Source organism: Capsicum annuum, chromosome 9 (assembly GCF_002878395.1).
Source record: "Capsicum annuum cultivar UCD-10X-F1 chromosome 9, UCD10Xv1.1, whole genome shotgun sequence".
NCBI classification, from domain to species: domain Eukaryota; kingdom Viridiplantae; phylum Streptophyta; class Magnoliopsida; order Solanales; family Solanaceae; genus Capsicum; species Capsicum annuum.
The window spans coordinates 46,815,034-46,831,617 of record NC_061119.1 but is presented as its reverse complement, the minus strand read 5'-3'; positions in this window follow the sequence as shown (position 1 = coordinate 46,831,617).

Genomic DNA, 16,584 nt, shown 5'->3' with positions numbered 1-16,584 from the left:
TAGTGGTCCCAAACAGCATATTTTGAAAGAAGAGATGATAATATGCTATAAATGGCTCAGAGATGTGACTTGCAAGTCAATGGTATGACGATATCATATAAATGTATGCCGTAATAGTGTTAGAGTTTTCAGAGTTTGATTTTAGAGAATACATGTTTTAAAGAGTTAAAAACTGGGTTAATGTAAGTTAGGTGGTTACCCGAAGAAAGCACGAGTCAAATGACTCTCTGATGGAAACCGTGTTATTCCGACACGGAAACTTGATACCCTACTATGTGATCTTTTATACATAGTATTTTGTCATCCCAAATTGGGACTTTTGGTTTAGAGCCCTGCTTTGTGATCTTAAGCCCAACTACGACATAATAACTTGATTGGGGTTGTGGCACCCTGCTTTGTGATTTTCTGCACTCTTCCCTCACTAGTACTCCTATCTTGGCAGCAACTGAGATAAGGTAGTTGGTGAAAGCTGTGAAATTGTAGGGTGTACCACCTAGCGCAGAAGTAAAACAAAGAGTGTCACAGAGTTTAGATGATTTTACAGAGTCTTCAAAAAATGCCCATGTGATTTCTTACCATATGATATATTTATTAACTATTTTTAAATTTCTCTCATATATGTTGAATATAAATTATTATTTTAGATTTTCTCTGTGTACCAGTATAATTGTATTGACCCCCTACCCTCCCAGGTTCTGAAGCTCAATTTAGGGGTCCTGATAAGCAGTAGATTTCTTTCAGCAGAAGTGCAGATTTCAGTTGGTGATCCTTCTATAATTAAGTAGGCCTAGTTGTTTTCAGTCATTTATCATTTATTATAGTTTTGGTCTACTGGTGGCCTTGTCTCAGTTTTCAGACATCTTTGATTTAATCATGTAGTAGAGATTTTGCAGATTATTCTAGATGTTGTTTAGTTGATTTCAGATTTCATTCCTTATTGTTAAACTGAATTTAGAGTATGACCTTGTTTCCGTATCAGATTGTATTTCTGCATCTTCACTTATTATATAAATATTGTGCATGACTACCAGATAGAGTAGGACGTTCGGGCCTTTGTGGTTCGAGATATCCATCACGACCAGGAATTTGTTCGGGTTGTGATATAGAGGCACAGATGCAGAGCCTATAGAATGGAAGGAGTTTTCTATAGCTTTTTAAGATAGATTCTTCCCTTTAGAGTGTAGAGAAGTGAATGTGTTAGAGTTTATTAATTCGAAGCAAGTAATATTAGTGTGAAGGAGTATTCCCTTCAGTTTACCCAGCTAGCTAGGTATTCTCCTCATGTGGTGGAGGATAACAGTTCTAAGATAAGCAAGTTCATGTCTGGAGTATCTGATAGTGTGGTCAAGGAGTGTAGGACTGCAATGTTGATTAAGGAAAGGGACTTGTCTAGACTTATGGTCCATGCTCAACAAATCAAGGAAGAAAAGATTAAAGAGAAAGAAAAAGAGAGTAAGAGGGCTAGGACAGTTAGTTTCAATTTTGCTCAATCAGAGGGTGTTAAACATTCTCAGTTCAACAAAAGTGTTCAGCCCCAATTCCATCTTCATCTAGTGTTCCAGTACCAAAGTTTAGGAGTGATAGTCAGGATGGTGTGCTAGGTTCTAAAACCTAAGTTAGTGTGAGCAGTGGTCATACCCATCCGCTTTGTGGAAAGTGTGGTAAGAAATATAAGGGTGTGCATAGAGCGGGCAGCGATGTGTGTTATGGATGTGGAAAGTCAGTCCACAGAGTCAGAGAATGTCTTAAAGCTGGTCCGCAGAGTCAGCACAATCATCTTCTAGTTTCATCCGCTCGCCCGACTCCACAGGGCGCCACCTCCATTGCCACCAGTGGTCAACGTCAGAATAAACTTTATGTACTCTAGTCCCGACATGATCAGGAAATTTCTCCTAATGCAGTTACAGGTATGTTACATGTCTTTCATATTTTATGTATGTTTTACTAGACCACGTAGCTTTACTTTCTCTTGTGGCCACCCATATAGCTGTCAACTTCAGTGTCAGGCTCAAAATATTAGCAGAGCCCTTGTCAGTGTTTACCTCAGTGCACAAACCCATCATAGCTAGGCAGATATATAGAAATTTCCCAGTTAGAGTATCCCAGCAAACCACTTTAGTTGATTTCAAAAATAGAGTCATTCAGTTTCAGTATCCTGATGAACTAGTCATTGAATGAAGGGGTAGTACCTCCTTAATACATAGGAGTCATACATGTTTTCAGATTTCTTCTCAGAATCCTATGATAGAATATGACCTAGAGTTAGAAGCATGAACCCAGGAGTGTAGCAGTAGTAGAGTGATGGTAGTATTATCTGAATTCAGTAGATTTTGTATTCATGGGGCTAGTTGTATAAAAGATGAATCAGTAGGCTTGAAAAGGTGTATGCAAGAATTTAAGTTTGGTAATTCAAAATTATATGTGTTGTTGATATTGGTGTAGTGGTAATTCTCATGGTGTGGCGAAAATATAAGTTTAGAGATATTGATTAAGTATTTTATAGACTTAGAATGATGGCCTTAAGATAAGGGGGAGATGATAGAACAAGTAACTAAGTCAGGCCCTCAGATCCTAGTAGTGATGCAGTATGTGTAGAAAAGCAGTAGGAGAGGATGATACCCAACCCGTTCTTATCTTAGTTCAAGGTTTCTCATTCATCACGATATCTACTCTTGCCTTACATATCACCCCTATGATCATAGCTTATATTCTTTTACTTTATAGAAAATTAAGTACACTTCTAGTTCCTAGTAAGAGAAGTTCCAGTTCACCCAGCAGTCTGAATCATATTTAATGAATTTATAAACTCCAAACTCAGGTCATGTAGCTCATGACTCATGTATTCATGTTTTACAGTATGTTCAGTTCCAGTACTCATGCTACACTCCTAATGATCAATGAAATTCAGATTATGTCATGTATATCCTCAATTTAGGTCTCTTGATGAATCCATGATGTTGATATTCTATTCCTTGGGCCTCTTTTAAGTATCAAGTTTTGTGTAGTGTTCATTCATGCTTCAGGTCCTTATGTTTTATCCTTTTAGTGACCTCTCCTTATGAAATGATGTGGTGATGAGCAATTTCTTAGATGGGAGACAGTAAATATTTCATGTTAAAGAAAGATTATTGCATGCTTGTTTTACTCGAGGCTGTAGTTACAAAGATAGGCTTGAATGTCATGTTGGTGTGTAAGTGGATAAATGAATTATGCATTAGTGAATGGCTAGTAAGAAGCTGTATTTAGTTGTTGAAAGGGAAATCAAAATTATTCATGAGATGAGAAGTTGTGAAAGTACAGGGTGTGGTGAATTCATTATTCAAACTAGTATTACAATGTTATGTGTGCATTTCATAGATTCAAGTTGGCTTGTACATAGTAGGAGAATTCAATCTATCTTAGACTTCAATAGGTAGAGGTATCAGTGCCCATGTGATGATTTTCAGTAGTCTCAGGTGAAGTGTAGTATTGAGGTGGAAGGTATAGTTGAGAGAGTATTCAAGGAGTATGTCTAAGCTTAAAAGTTAGTTGTTGCAGTGCATAAGGCCTGGTATTTCTATCCTAGTTGATATTTCGTAGGCCTGTGTTCCATATTGTAGAATTTAGCTTTGTTGTGATTTCTTATCCAGATATCTTATTCAGACCATGCCTAAGATTCTTTGCTCCCTAACGTCATTAGAACTTCTTAGAAATAGCTTTGAAGAAATACTCCAGGTAAGTGTAGCCATTTCAAGGGGTAATCTTTTCCCATCCATGTAAACTGCAAATTCAGCTCAGTTCATACCTCAGGAATCAGTTTTAGAATCCAAATATTCGGTCATGGTTTAGTTCATAAGCATTCTGTGGATCACCTTAGTTTTCCTAGTATTTCAGCCAAGTCAATATCTTTTGGGAGACGAACTATCCAAAGGGGAGATGTAATACCCCTGAGCTTTTAATGTACTAAATCTATCATCTTTTTTTCACTTAACCAGATCCAGCAGGAGGTAATGGTTACTCATAAGTTGACTCCCTCGTTCCAATCTCATCCTTTAACCATTCCCATATCAATACATGTGTTCAAAAAATCAATTCAGTTCATGATATCCAGTTCATGTATCATGTTTTAGATTCAATCATGATCTCATATTTCTATTCATGCATGTTCAGTAAATGATATTAGATTCTTCAGTATTCTCAACTTAAAGTAACAATTTTCCTTAGAATCTCTCTTTTCCATACTTAGTTTCAGTTGCATATCATTCTTATGTCATTAATGCATTCATGAATCAATTTGGTTGGTCATCATGTGTCAGACTCAGTCATGTAGTTATGTTTCGCATGTTCAGCATGTAATCTCAGTTCCTCTGTACCTCCTAGTTCAGTCAGTCTCATTCGAGGACGAATGTTCCCATAAGAATCTTAGCTCATATTTGTCTTATGCTGCATACTAAAGAGGTTCAAGACTTCGAACATTTAGTCAAGTTTTAAAGACTTAGCCTTATTTCGTCTTCTTAACTTTAATGAATTTTATTTCAATCTTCCCCGCCTTAGATTGTCGATTTTTAAATTAATTCGTGAACAGGGTTGTCTATTGGTCATCTCAGGTGAGTTTCAAAATTTTTGTACATCGTTTGAGGCATGTTTGGATGACCAAAATAATAAGCCAACACGATCAGACCACGTTGCATTACTATCGCATCGTCACCATTGATGCGCTGCATCGATCATCGCAACGGGTTGATCGACGCGGCATATCTCTTGTCGCATCACTGGACATATTTTTATTTATTAAATTATGGGTTTGTGGGGGCAAAGGAATTATTTTCCACCCATCTTAACCCACCATAACATGAAATTAAGCCCTCCACAAGCCAAATTCACTCATCCTTTCATACAATTCTCTCAAGAGCAAACACTAGTTCATCAAGTCTAAGATCAAGTTCCAAGAAATCACCAACAGTTCTCATGAATTCAACTACTCAGGTATGTTAGGTTTTCATCCTTGGACTCCTTCCACCCTTGGAGTTCAAGAATCCTTTTTCAAAACTTAAATTATGATTTACATTCTTGAATGGAATTGTGTTCATGTATGTGTTGTTGTGTGGATTTCAAGCCAAGAAGATTTTGAGTTTCATGTAAATAAACTAGAATGTCTATTGATTTATGTAACCCTCATGTTAAATCTTTGAATTATGATGTTGAATATGGTAGTCATGACATCCATATATTGCTCATTCTTATGTACAAGATGTATCCATCCTAGGTGTTTGACAAAATGTCTATGTGAATGAATTATGCATGGTAACCTGTGTATGATGCTTTTAAAGTTGAGATATGGTTCTATTATCTATGTTATCCAGTCCTAGGGGCATTGAATAGTCAAAATTAGTTGTTTATCTAGTCTCCAGTCGAAATACAATGATATCGGAGTATCCCTAACAATAGCATTCGGTTAGTTAATAGAATCACTGTAAGATAAGTCAAGCCTAGTACAGTCTAGTGATCAGTTTAGTTTTGGTTCAGTTGGGAGTAGGATTTACCATCGAGTGAACTCAGGGATGGGTGCATTCCCTCCAGGTTAGGGTATGACCCTTAGTAGTATTCCCTGAGTTATAGAACTATGTAGCCAGTATAGGGTGAGATATCTTCCTGCTAGATAAGGGTGGACATATCTCGTATGAGTTTCCTACCAGTGAGGGTTGACAAAATGTCTTCCTTCCAGTTAGGGTGACTCACAGCCAGTATTAGTACCTATGGCATGATACTAACACCCTTCCAATTGGGGTTACAGGTTGGACCCTAAATCAGTTTATACTTGGGGTATGTTAGTTAGATGATACCTCCCATAGTCTCAGTTTCAGTATTCAGTATAGAACTCAGTTCAGTTCTACACGATTATGACTTGCAGTTATCAGTTATTCAGTTATCAGAAATTCAGTATTTCAGTTTTAAACTAAACTTATAGTATCAGTTATTCAGATATAGATCATAGTACTACAGTTTTAGACTATTTCAGATATACTATATATGCTTGGTCTTGCATGTTCAGTATTTTCAGTTTCACATGTACTCTCATACAGTTACTTTATGTTATTCAGATAGTTATCATTACGTGCACATGAACCCATACATATTAGATTGACCTCATTTATCATACCAGCACATTTAAAGTACTGATTGCATACTCATTTCTTGCACTATTATGTCTTATATCATAGGTCCAAATGCATAAATTTTTTACCGTACTTAGATATTTTAGTGCATCAACTGTAACAGCAAGGGTGAGTCCTCATCCTTCGAGGATGAGTTATCTTATATCCAGTTATGCCAGACGTTCAGCTATTTAATCAGTTGGAGTTAGTTGGGGGCTTGTCTCATCAATTCCACAGTCAGTCATTTTAGAGGCTTTCAGACTAGTACAGGCAGTTAGTCAGTTTTCAGTTGTTATTATCAGTATTGCCAGTACGTTATTAGATATTTAAAACCATGATTTAGTATTGTATTTAGATACTAAAACCTTATGGTATTTTCAGATAATTTCTGCATATGTTTTTTATCAGTTTTACTCAGTGCTCATAGCAGGTACCAGCTTATGGGTTAGCTTATGGCCCCATGGGACTGCAAGCACTATGTGACGCCCAAGGTGTACTCTCGGGGCGTTACACTTACAAACTATCAGACACTTTTTGTGGTATGTTTGAACGTAGTCAATATCAAATGGGTTTTGATTGATAAATTGAGTGTGCGGACCAAGCTTGTCTTTGTACGCTTTCAGCGATGACCTGTCAATTCGCTTTATTTTTTTAAAAAAATCATTATTTGATAAGTAAGTAGGCAGCATCACTGCCAACTTTTGTATTTTGTTTTGTGGTTCCCTTTTTCTTTTACTTTCTAGTGAGTCATAGACACGTATTATTCTCTCCTTCAACACAATTACAGCCAACACCCAGTGAAATTCTTTGCCACAGTTTACTAGAACATACACCTCATCAACCATATGCCATGGTAATCCAGTAGGAATGCAAAGTGTATTAATTGTGTTTGTAATTGAATCTTCATTCTTGGCCACAACAAATGATTTTACAAAGTCTTGTTATGTAGATATCTAACCGGATGGAGCATCTGGATAATATCGACTATATGTCTTATCTATATATGTTTTGAAGAAGCAGTTGGTTGTTATGTATTTGTAATTATCACAAAGTTGTAGCTTCAATTTCTTTCTCAAGTGGTAGAAGGTCACATCTAAATGCTACATGTGCAAACATGGTGAAAGATTAAAAACAAAGAAACAATACAGCCTATACTCAGTTATATATCATCTACTGATAGTATATGTATGATAAAGTGTTATACATTATTTTTATGTATGATCAAAAGTTTTACTACATATTCTAGTTGTACAATATTAAACTGTCATATCTACTTAATGTTTAATCTTTTTCATAACTTTACACGTGTACAGTTTCATGTTTAAACAACTAAATCAAATGAAACTGATACCCCATATTTTCACACTACAATTTGAACCGTCGTTCCTACGTCTATAAACTTTAATCCCATGACTTACATTTGAATACATGTGTCATGATCATTATCCTATTGAGAATATTTCTTACGAGTTGAAAAATATTCATAGGAAGCACTTAGAGCAAAGTCGAGTTGAGAACACTTTATCGATTGAGTTTTTGTATTCGACCCTACAAGGGTCAACTTTAAATGAGTTTACCTCCCATAATATATCGATTCATGTGTCTAAATATATATCAAATGAAAGGTCGTTGACTCTTCTTTCCAATGCACTTGGTTTCACTTTAATTTGATATCGGAGTGGAAAGGTATACTCATTTTACCTCAGCATGTTCGTCTGTCAACAAGGTGACGACTTGAGGTGATAAGCCGTCAACTAAGTGATGACTTATAAGCCAAGTCGTCAGCCTTAACTAGAATGTTATCAACTTCAGCTACAAAGTGACGACTTGAGGTGATAAGTCATCAACTAAATGACGACTTATCAACCAAGTCGTCACCCATAACCGTCTCAACTACAAAAATGACGACTTGAGTTGATAATCCATCAACTAGTTGATAAGTTATCAACTCAAGTCACTAACTAAAAATTTCAGCAATTCTTATTCAGTTTCGTAGGGCTATTTGGGTCTTTTCCTCACCTCAAACCCTACTCTTCCCATGACTTAAAGCATCATAAGGCGTTATTTTCCCTCATATTCAATTACTTAATAGATTATTTCTTCTCCCTCTCTTAATAACTATAAGATTAGGGTTTCTTTCCAAGAACAAGAAACTCAAGCTTTCCTCCCCCAAGAATCCATGCATTCAAATCTCCTCTTCAAGAATAACCAAGAATCTAAGTTCCCTAGTACATGAAGTTCAAGAAAGCTTTCAAGATCATCTCCAAGGCTTTCAAGGTCAAGATTTCTCTATTAAATCAAGTCTATTAAGGTATGTAGGGTTATGAATAAGGATACTCTTTCATCCTTGGGCCCAAAATAAGTTTTAAAGTTGAATTTACATGAATTTCAATTTAGGATTCATACCCAATTATCATTATTTGAAGTTTATGAAGTTATAAGTGATTTAAGTGTTGAATTGAATATTTACTTTTACAAGATTATGCGTGTAACTTGATTTCACTTATTGAGAATTAAATTTTATTATCTTGACTAGAATTGTTAAAGTATTTCAAGATTATTAATGTTAGCATGAAGTTTGTTGTGATTTGACATGATCTTCAAGCATGGGTTATAAGCCTCAAGTTTAAGTCTTGATATTTTAAGAAAGATGATGTTTAAGCATTCTTTGATAAGCATGTATTTAGATTTTAAGTAAGAAATTAATCTTTTGATCCCAAGCTAAGTTGCAATCCACAATTATCTATCTTTTTCATGATTTAAAGAAAGAGAAGCATAATTTTTTTTCATTATAAACCCTTATACTATTTTAAGGTGGATTTTCTAAAGTTTAAGAGATAAATATGGGAGTAGTATTTAGCACCGAGTTGGGTATTATTCCAAAGGTCCCATGCCCTAGAACTATGTGCCACCGTAGGTTTAAGAGTGCCCATAGTGGGCTAAGTCAGTGATCAGTTAAGATAAGATTCTATTCCGATGGCAAGGATAGAACAACTCTCCCCAATACGGGTAAGATATTGGACTCCATGACAGCTCACATGGTTTATGTAGGTTAGAAGAAACTCCTAATTAGACTAGTAAAAGTGTAGCTTTTAGAACTAAGTGTTATAACTCACAAAGATTATCTATGCTTTATATACTCATACTTTATTATTTTGCAGTACATGTTTTATTCAAGCCAAGGTGAGTCATTTACACTTAGCATGCATCCTTTGAAAGTTTTGTATGGAGATTGAGTTATTGTTTTACTTATGCATTTACCCCCTTATGCTCAGTACATTCTAAGAGTACTGATCCACATATACGTCTATGTGCTACATTGCCTCATAATGTAGGTACCAATTAGAGCTCAGACATCATAATCAAACAGTATACAACTTCCAGTCAGCAGGTGATGAATCCTTTTGATTCGAGGGCTCGAGTCAATCATTGTATCAGTAGTATTTTACTTTCTTTATTCATTCGTATTGATTAGGAATAGTTTGGGGTCATGTCCCAACTACCTATAGTCAATACTATTAGAGGCTTCATAAACAGATAGTAAAGTTGATGTATTTGATTCCAGTTTTTTTTTGTATAAGCAGAGTTGTATTTATTTTTGTAGTTTTATTTTGAAAATATTCAGAAAATACATATTCTCCGCTTACTTCTTTCAGACATGTATTTTCAAATTAATTGCTCATGATTTATGTCAGTATAAGGGTTAGCTTGGGATCTGTTGTGGTCCTAAGTACCGTGTGATGTCCAAAGGTAGTCTCAGAGCATTACAAAAGTGTTATACATAAGTTTGTGTATGATCAAAAGCTTGATTTCCTTCTAAAGTTGTAGAAGATTGCATCTAAATGCTACATGTGCAAACATTGTAAAAGATTAAAAACAAAGAAACAATACAGCCTATACTTCAGTTCCTATTTGGTATTTATTTTATCACATTAATGTATCAACTACTGGTACTATATGCATGATAAAGTATTATACATTATCTTTATGTATGATCTAAAGTTTTACTCCATATTCTATATCCTTTTATTTCAGTATTATGAACATGTATGATGCAAGATTTTCTATGTATGATGCAAGATTTAACTCCATCTGCAAGATGTTACTTCAGGTGACACATGTATGACATTATGTTATACATGAGGTGGTGGGTTTGTCTAGGTAATATAATGGAAATGTTACCTACTTAATATTACTTTGCAGATTCTACATGTTATATGTTTTGGAGTATATAATGAGTTTAATACATAATGTGGTATGCAGCCACAAAGACTTTAGTGCATCATACATAATGTATACATGTGCAGTAAAATCTTGCATCATACATAATGTTTAATACTATCTAATTTAGCAGCTATAACACAAAATTTGCATTCATATGAAGGAACATTGATGTATGGTATTGTATTATACATTGATATAAGAAGGAACACTGATGCAGTTTCATGTTTAAACAACAAAAACAAAAGGAACATTGATGTATGGTATTGTATTATACATCTTCTTCTATGTATAATGCAAATATTACATCATATAATAAAAAAACTTTAGTTTCTATCAATAAGCACATGTATAATATGGTATTACAGTTTATTTTCTAATAATAACAGGTGTTACATGTATGATAAGGTGTTATAATTCAGTTTATATGTATGAGGCAAGATTTTTTTATTTTTATTTGGCATAACTATAAATTAATGACATCGTACAGATAATAATATAGCATAGTTAACTTTTAATATATTAACTCATTGTTGTATGTAGTATTTTGAGTCTTCCAAAATATTAGTATATATGTATGATATTGTATTATACTTTATAATCTATGTAAGATAGCATTAAACTGTTCAACTCATTGTAAGAGTTATTATAATACAAATTTCCCATCAAATAAAAAAATTATTTTAAAACATAAACAACAGTATGTCTTGGACAAGTATTAACACAATTGGAATAAAGTTAGTTTAATTTACCTCATCATCCCAGCATGTTTTAGGTTACGACATCAGGTAGAATTAATTCTTTGACTGTGGTTGTGCAACGATACAGTCCAACTGTGAATAGCCTAGACGTGAATTATTTTTCAGATAGTGATTGTTGGTTTGTTTCCTGTATAATTAACAATGTATAAACATCACAAAAATTTATGTTGACATATTATTTTAATAAAGAATTAAAAAGTTTTCAAATCACTTACTTGCCAGCATGATATTTCAATAACTCTTCGGCAATCCATTGAGAGTAATCCAACATCAATTGATTAGGCAACTCTTGGTGAATGGCACAACCATCGAAAGTGTACTTCTCTTCTCTTCATTATCAGAATTGCCCTCATCCTTAGATCTTAAACCAAATTTTGTTACGTATGGGGACCTGAATACCCTTGACTTCTTTCGATCTCTTTTTACTGGTGCTTTGGCGGCCTCGTGCTCCCAAACTTGAGCATCTGGAAAGTTAGATAGAAACTGACTGTCTGGAAGGGTCCATTAGCTCCTGGACATTGTATTTGGAGTACCAACATCCAATGCCTTCGTAGCTGAAGGTGTTGACAACCCAAATAAGAGTGCATCAATAGCTTCTTGAATAGAATTTGGTATTGTGATACCGAAAGCATCCTACATGCATGAATATGAATGTATTATTTATGAATCTAGAATGAATGTATAAATCTAATTATGCATAACCTACATAAGTATAAGTTGGATCATACATAGTAAAACAGAAGCGGTAACACATTATAGTTATACATAACCTATATATGTATAAGGTTATTCATACATATCTATACACAATAAGTAACCTATATATGTATAAGGTTATTCATAGATATCTATACACAATTAGTAATACGTAACATTTATATATATATATATATATATATATATATATATATATATATATATATAATTTATTCAAAATACCTTCTGATTGTTTTAAACATCAGTTGCAGGTGTACATTAATTATTTATGTTGACACATGCTTGGATATTCATGTCCACTGGTTGAATTACAACCGGATCATCATTAGTGGTTTCAGTATGTGGATCCATGGCCTCACCTTCATTATGTTTAATAACAGAAAAAAATAGGGTTATGTTAGCATTGAATGTATATATGTAATTATACATAAGTTATCTATGTATACTGTTGATCATGCATAGGAAAATACTAATGGTAACAATTAAAAGTTATACATAACCTATTTATGTATAAGGTTATTCAGACATATCTGCAAAGAAACAGTAAATACGTAACTTTTATATAGATAAAATTTATTCAAAATACCTTTTGATCGCTTTGAACGTCAGTTTTTGTTGTACATTCAGTATTTGTGTTGACACATGCTTGGATATTCGTGTCCGCAGGTTGATTTGCAACTAAATCGTTATTTTTTATTTTAGTCAGTGGACCCTTAGCCTCATCTTCATGTTGTTTAATAACTTCAAAAAAAAAGTGTTACATATGGTAGATAGACAGATTTATAGTAACAAAACCCATATGATTGAGAAAAAAATACTAGCACATCCTCTAAAGATGGACTATCCAGTTTTTTCAATTCTTCTCTGCGATCTTGTTCCTTATCAACCATTTTCTCATCCTATATAAAAGAACAATACGCATGTATGAACATTTCATCAAAGTAAGATAAAGTTGAATGTTAAAAAATTTTATATTGGTGATTCTTTATTTTCTTCTTTCTTCAAAGCTTTAACAATCTCACCAGGTACATTGGATAGTATTGTTAACTGCTCAGCAATTTTCTTATCAACCTTATAACGTAAAGAAAAAATATAAAATTAGAAATAACTCAATCTTTTAAAAAATATATATCAATAAGTAAGTTAACTTACATAGTAGTTGATGTAAGTATTTATCTCCTCCATATCTAAAGTCAACTTAGAACTCCCTGAAGGAGCATACTTGACTCGGTCACGCTCAGGAGACACGCCAATTTTTCCTTGATGACCATGTTCAAATTAAGTTGATGCCTTATCTATTGAATCCTCTTGATTTTTAGAAAAAAAGAACCCGACACATGATGTACTGAACGAGCACGTGTAGATTTCTCATCAACCTTCAACCCTGGACTTTCTTCCTGAACATAATTATCTTTCTTTTCTTCGATTCATGTTCAGCTGATAAAGGTAAAGATAAACCAACCTTTATCAGAATTTCTCGCAGTGGTATAGTTCTCAAATCATTAAAGTCTTCAGCTACAGTAACAACACACGGTTGATCTTCATCAGCCCTCCTTTTCAATATTCGATCAATAGATATTGAAGCAACAGATGTTGGAAGTGGATCAATATCTCAAAATATTCTGTAAAATACAAATCCAACCTTTGAACGTTTTCACTTGTAGGTTGAACATTCTTGTAAGAAAACTAAAAAAGTGAATTTCAAAATGAAATATTAGGACTTCAATAAATTGAATTGAAAAAGAAAATAATTAAAAGGTTATATAGTTACCTTACTGAACATGCCATCCAAAACTCATGCTTAGGCCTGGTACACTCCACAGACCAATTTAATATTCTTGAGATGATGTTTTTCTGGCGGACAATAGTTTTTTTATCGACCTTAGAACAGCACTCAAACATTGAGTACGTGTTGCATGCCACCCAAAGAATATAACTGCTTTGTGACAAAGAAATCCTACCTCCAAGAGTTCATCAACTTGTTAAATATAATCTTTTCCTATGGAAAGTGTCTGTACCAACCATTCTCAACCATCTGAAAATGGGCTAAACTAATGGGTGATTCACGATGCTGAGAAAACAGGAATGTATGAACAAAGTATAATAACACAAAGTTCAGCGCATCTTCAAATTTATCAAAATTTTTCATCTTCACACGTTGTATCAGTTTTGACCTAGGTATTCCAGCTACAGCCTTGGGAAAATACTTCAACATCAAAACTGATTTTGGCGATGAACAATACATATACTCATCAATATTATCGGTATATTTAAGATCAGTAATAATGGCAAACTCAAGCATCGTAAATTTTAGGATATTTCCCTATACCCACACATGAATATCATCCTTATTATCTTGTTGAATTTCTAGCATCAGGAGATATTTTGATATCTGCCCTATCTAGTTGTATTGAGGCATGTTGAGAAATAATACAAAAATTGTATTTTTAAATTCCCCAAAAACATCTTCTCCAAAATATGTTTTTATGTCTTCGTCAAAAGCACGGTTACATAAGCTATCTATATGCAATGGGTGAACCGGGACTTTGCCACTACGGTATTTCATTTTCTGAAAAATAAAAGCATAGTTAATACGGTATTTCATTTCCTGAAAAAATAAAAGCACACTCTAATTATACAACAGTTGCATATGTATGACGAAAACTTATACATTTAAAAATTAAACTGCAGTAATGTATAATGTCACACTACATATCTAAATTTTTACCTTAAACATGTATGACCTATAAGCTTGTCAGAAGTTATAATGTAACCGTGTACAATAATAAGACATTTTAACTGTATAACACCACATAAAAGATAAAATGCCTCTTATATGTAATAAGAACTTCTAATGTATAACATATTGAAATATATATCAGAAGACTTATATTATACATTAGTCTTCCAAAATAACTAATGTATAATGCCTGATATATTATAACTTATACTTTTAAATATAAACTTCCAGAATGTATAATGTTACACTATACATATAAAATATTAACTTTATACATTATTTATCTATAAACTTAATGTATAATGAAACCTTATACAAAATTCATAGATTCTAATTGTATAATTCTACTAAATACAAAAACAGCCTCTTCTATGTATATAAAAACTTATATTATACATTAGCATGTTAAATAAAGTAATATATAATGTATAAAATCTACACTTTTGGAAGACGAGGTCGTCCGGAATCATCAATCTTCTTCTTACTTGTCGATTTTGAAGCTGACTTCTTCGAACTAGAACTGGCCACTTCCTTCAATTTCTTCAGGTTACCGGATCGTTTCGGTGCTTTGAACGATTCTCTACGAAATTGAGTTCTTCATAATCAAATGTACCGAAAACAAAACCAACAAGGGGAATATTTTATTCTTGGACATCTAATTGACTAAGTCCTAAACTAAAGTTAGGACGCGGATTCATTACCAAATTTATACTATCTTGCTTAAGCACTAACAACAATAAAACAAAACATACAAAGATATGACTTTTAATAGATAGAAAAACACGGAATAATATAACAATCAAACTAGAATGTAATTTTAAAAGCAATTAATTTCATAAAAACAAACATGTAACCAAAAAAGCATCGAAAAATTTTCTGATTTGGTAAAGTTGAAAAAAAATTCAAAAATTAATGAAGAAAATTAGTAAATTCAATTAATATTTGAAAACTAAAATTGGTAACCTCTAAGTACACGATTGCTTGAATTTGGGCGTGAAAAAAGGGATTTGATAATGGAGAAAAAAACTGATTTGTAATGGGAGAAAAAAACGAGAGCAAAAAATGACCTTTTTGAATGTATAAGAGTAAGGAGAGAGAAAGTAAAAAATTAGGGGATTTCAGTAATTAATTTGGGATTTATATAATTAATTTACCAATATGGGATTTATTGTAATAAGGTAAAAGTTATCTTGTGTATATATGTAAATTTTAGTTAAAAAAAATGAACTTTTCAAATCACTTATTTGTAAGAATGAAGATCCTTTACGTATGCGATTGAAGATCTCTCATAAAAGAACGTAAAACAAAATTTGTTTATGGCTTACAAAATCAATTCTTCACCAGAAGAATCAAGGTAAACCAAGAAAAAGAATATCAAGAAGAATAGGACGCATTACTGCTTTTGTTTGAAGTTTTCCCTCTGAGTCTAAAACTTAAATACTTCGAATAGGTTAGCTAGATTTCAAATATCATAATGAAAACGGATACCTGGTGCAAATCCACATCGTAAACATGGATCCTTAGGCCCAATTGACCAACTTAGTTTTATGAGAAAAATTCATAAATGGCATACTTAAGGCCCTAATTATTAGTTTTATAGCAACAGTTTCATAATTACATTTTGTAGCAACTTGTATTTTGTATTTTTTTTAAATGTTACTATAAAAATACATATACAACTATTTTTACTTCCCTTAAATAACTGAAATTTGTTGAGATAAATATGATATAATTACCAATTAATTAAATTTATAGATTCCTTTTCCATTAAAACAACTTCAATCATGTAATTTCCGTTATAGATTAATAGCAGTAAACAAATTTCAAATTTCAGTTTTCTCCATTAACGAGTTCATCCAAAAAAAAAATAACAAAATCAAAATCTGTTGTTCGTTTTTCTGAGTAATTTCTTCTAATTCAACATATCTTCTTTGAAATTAACAGCAGTTTCAAAACGAAACATTACTTTGTATGAATCAAATTCAATTGTAGATTCTTCAGTTTAATTTGT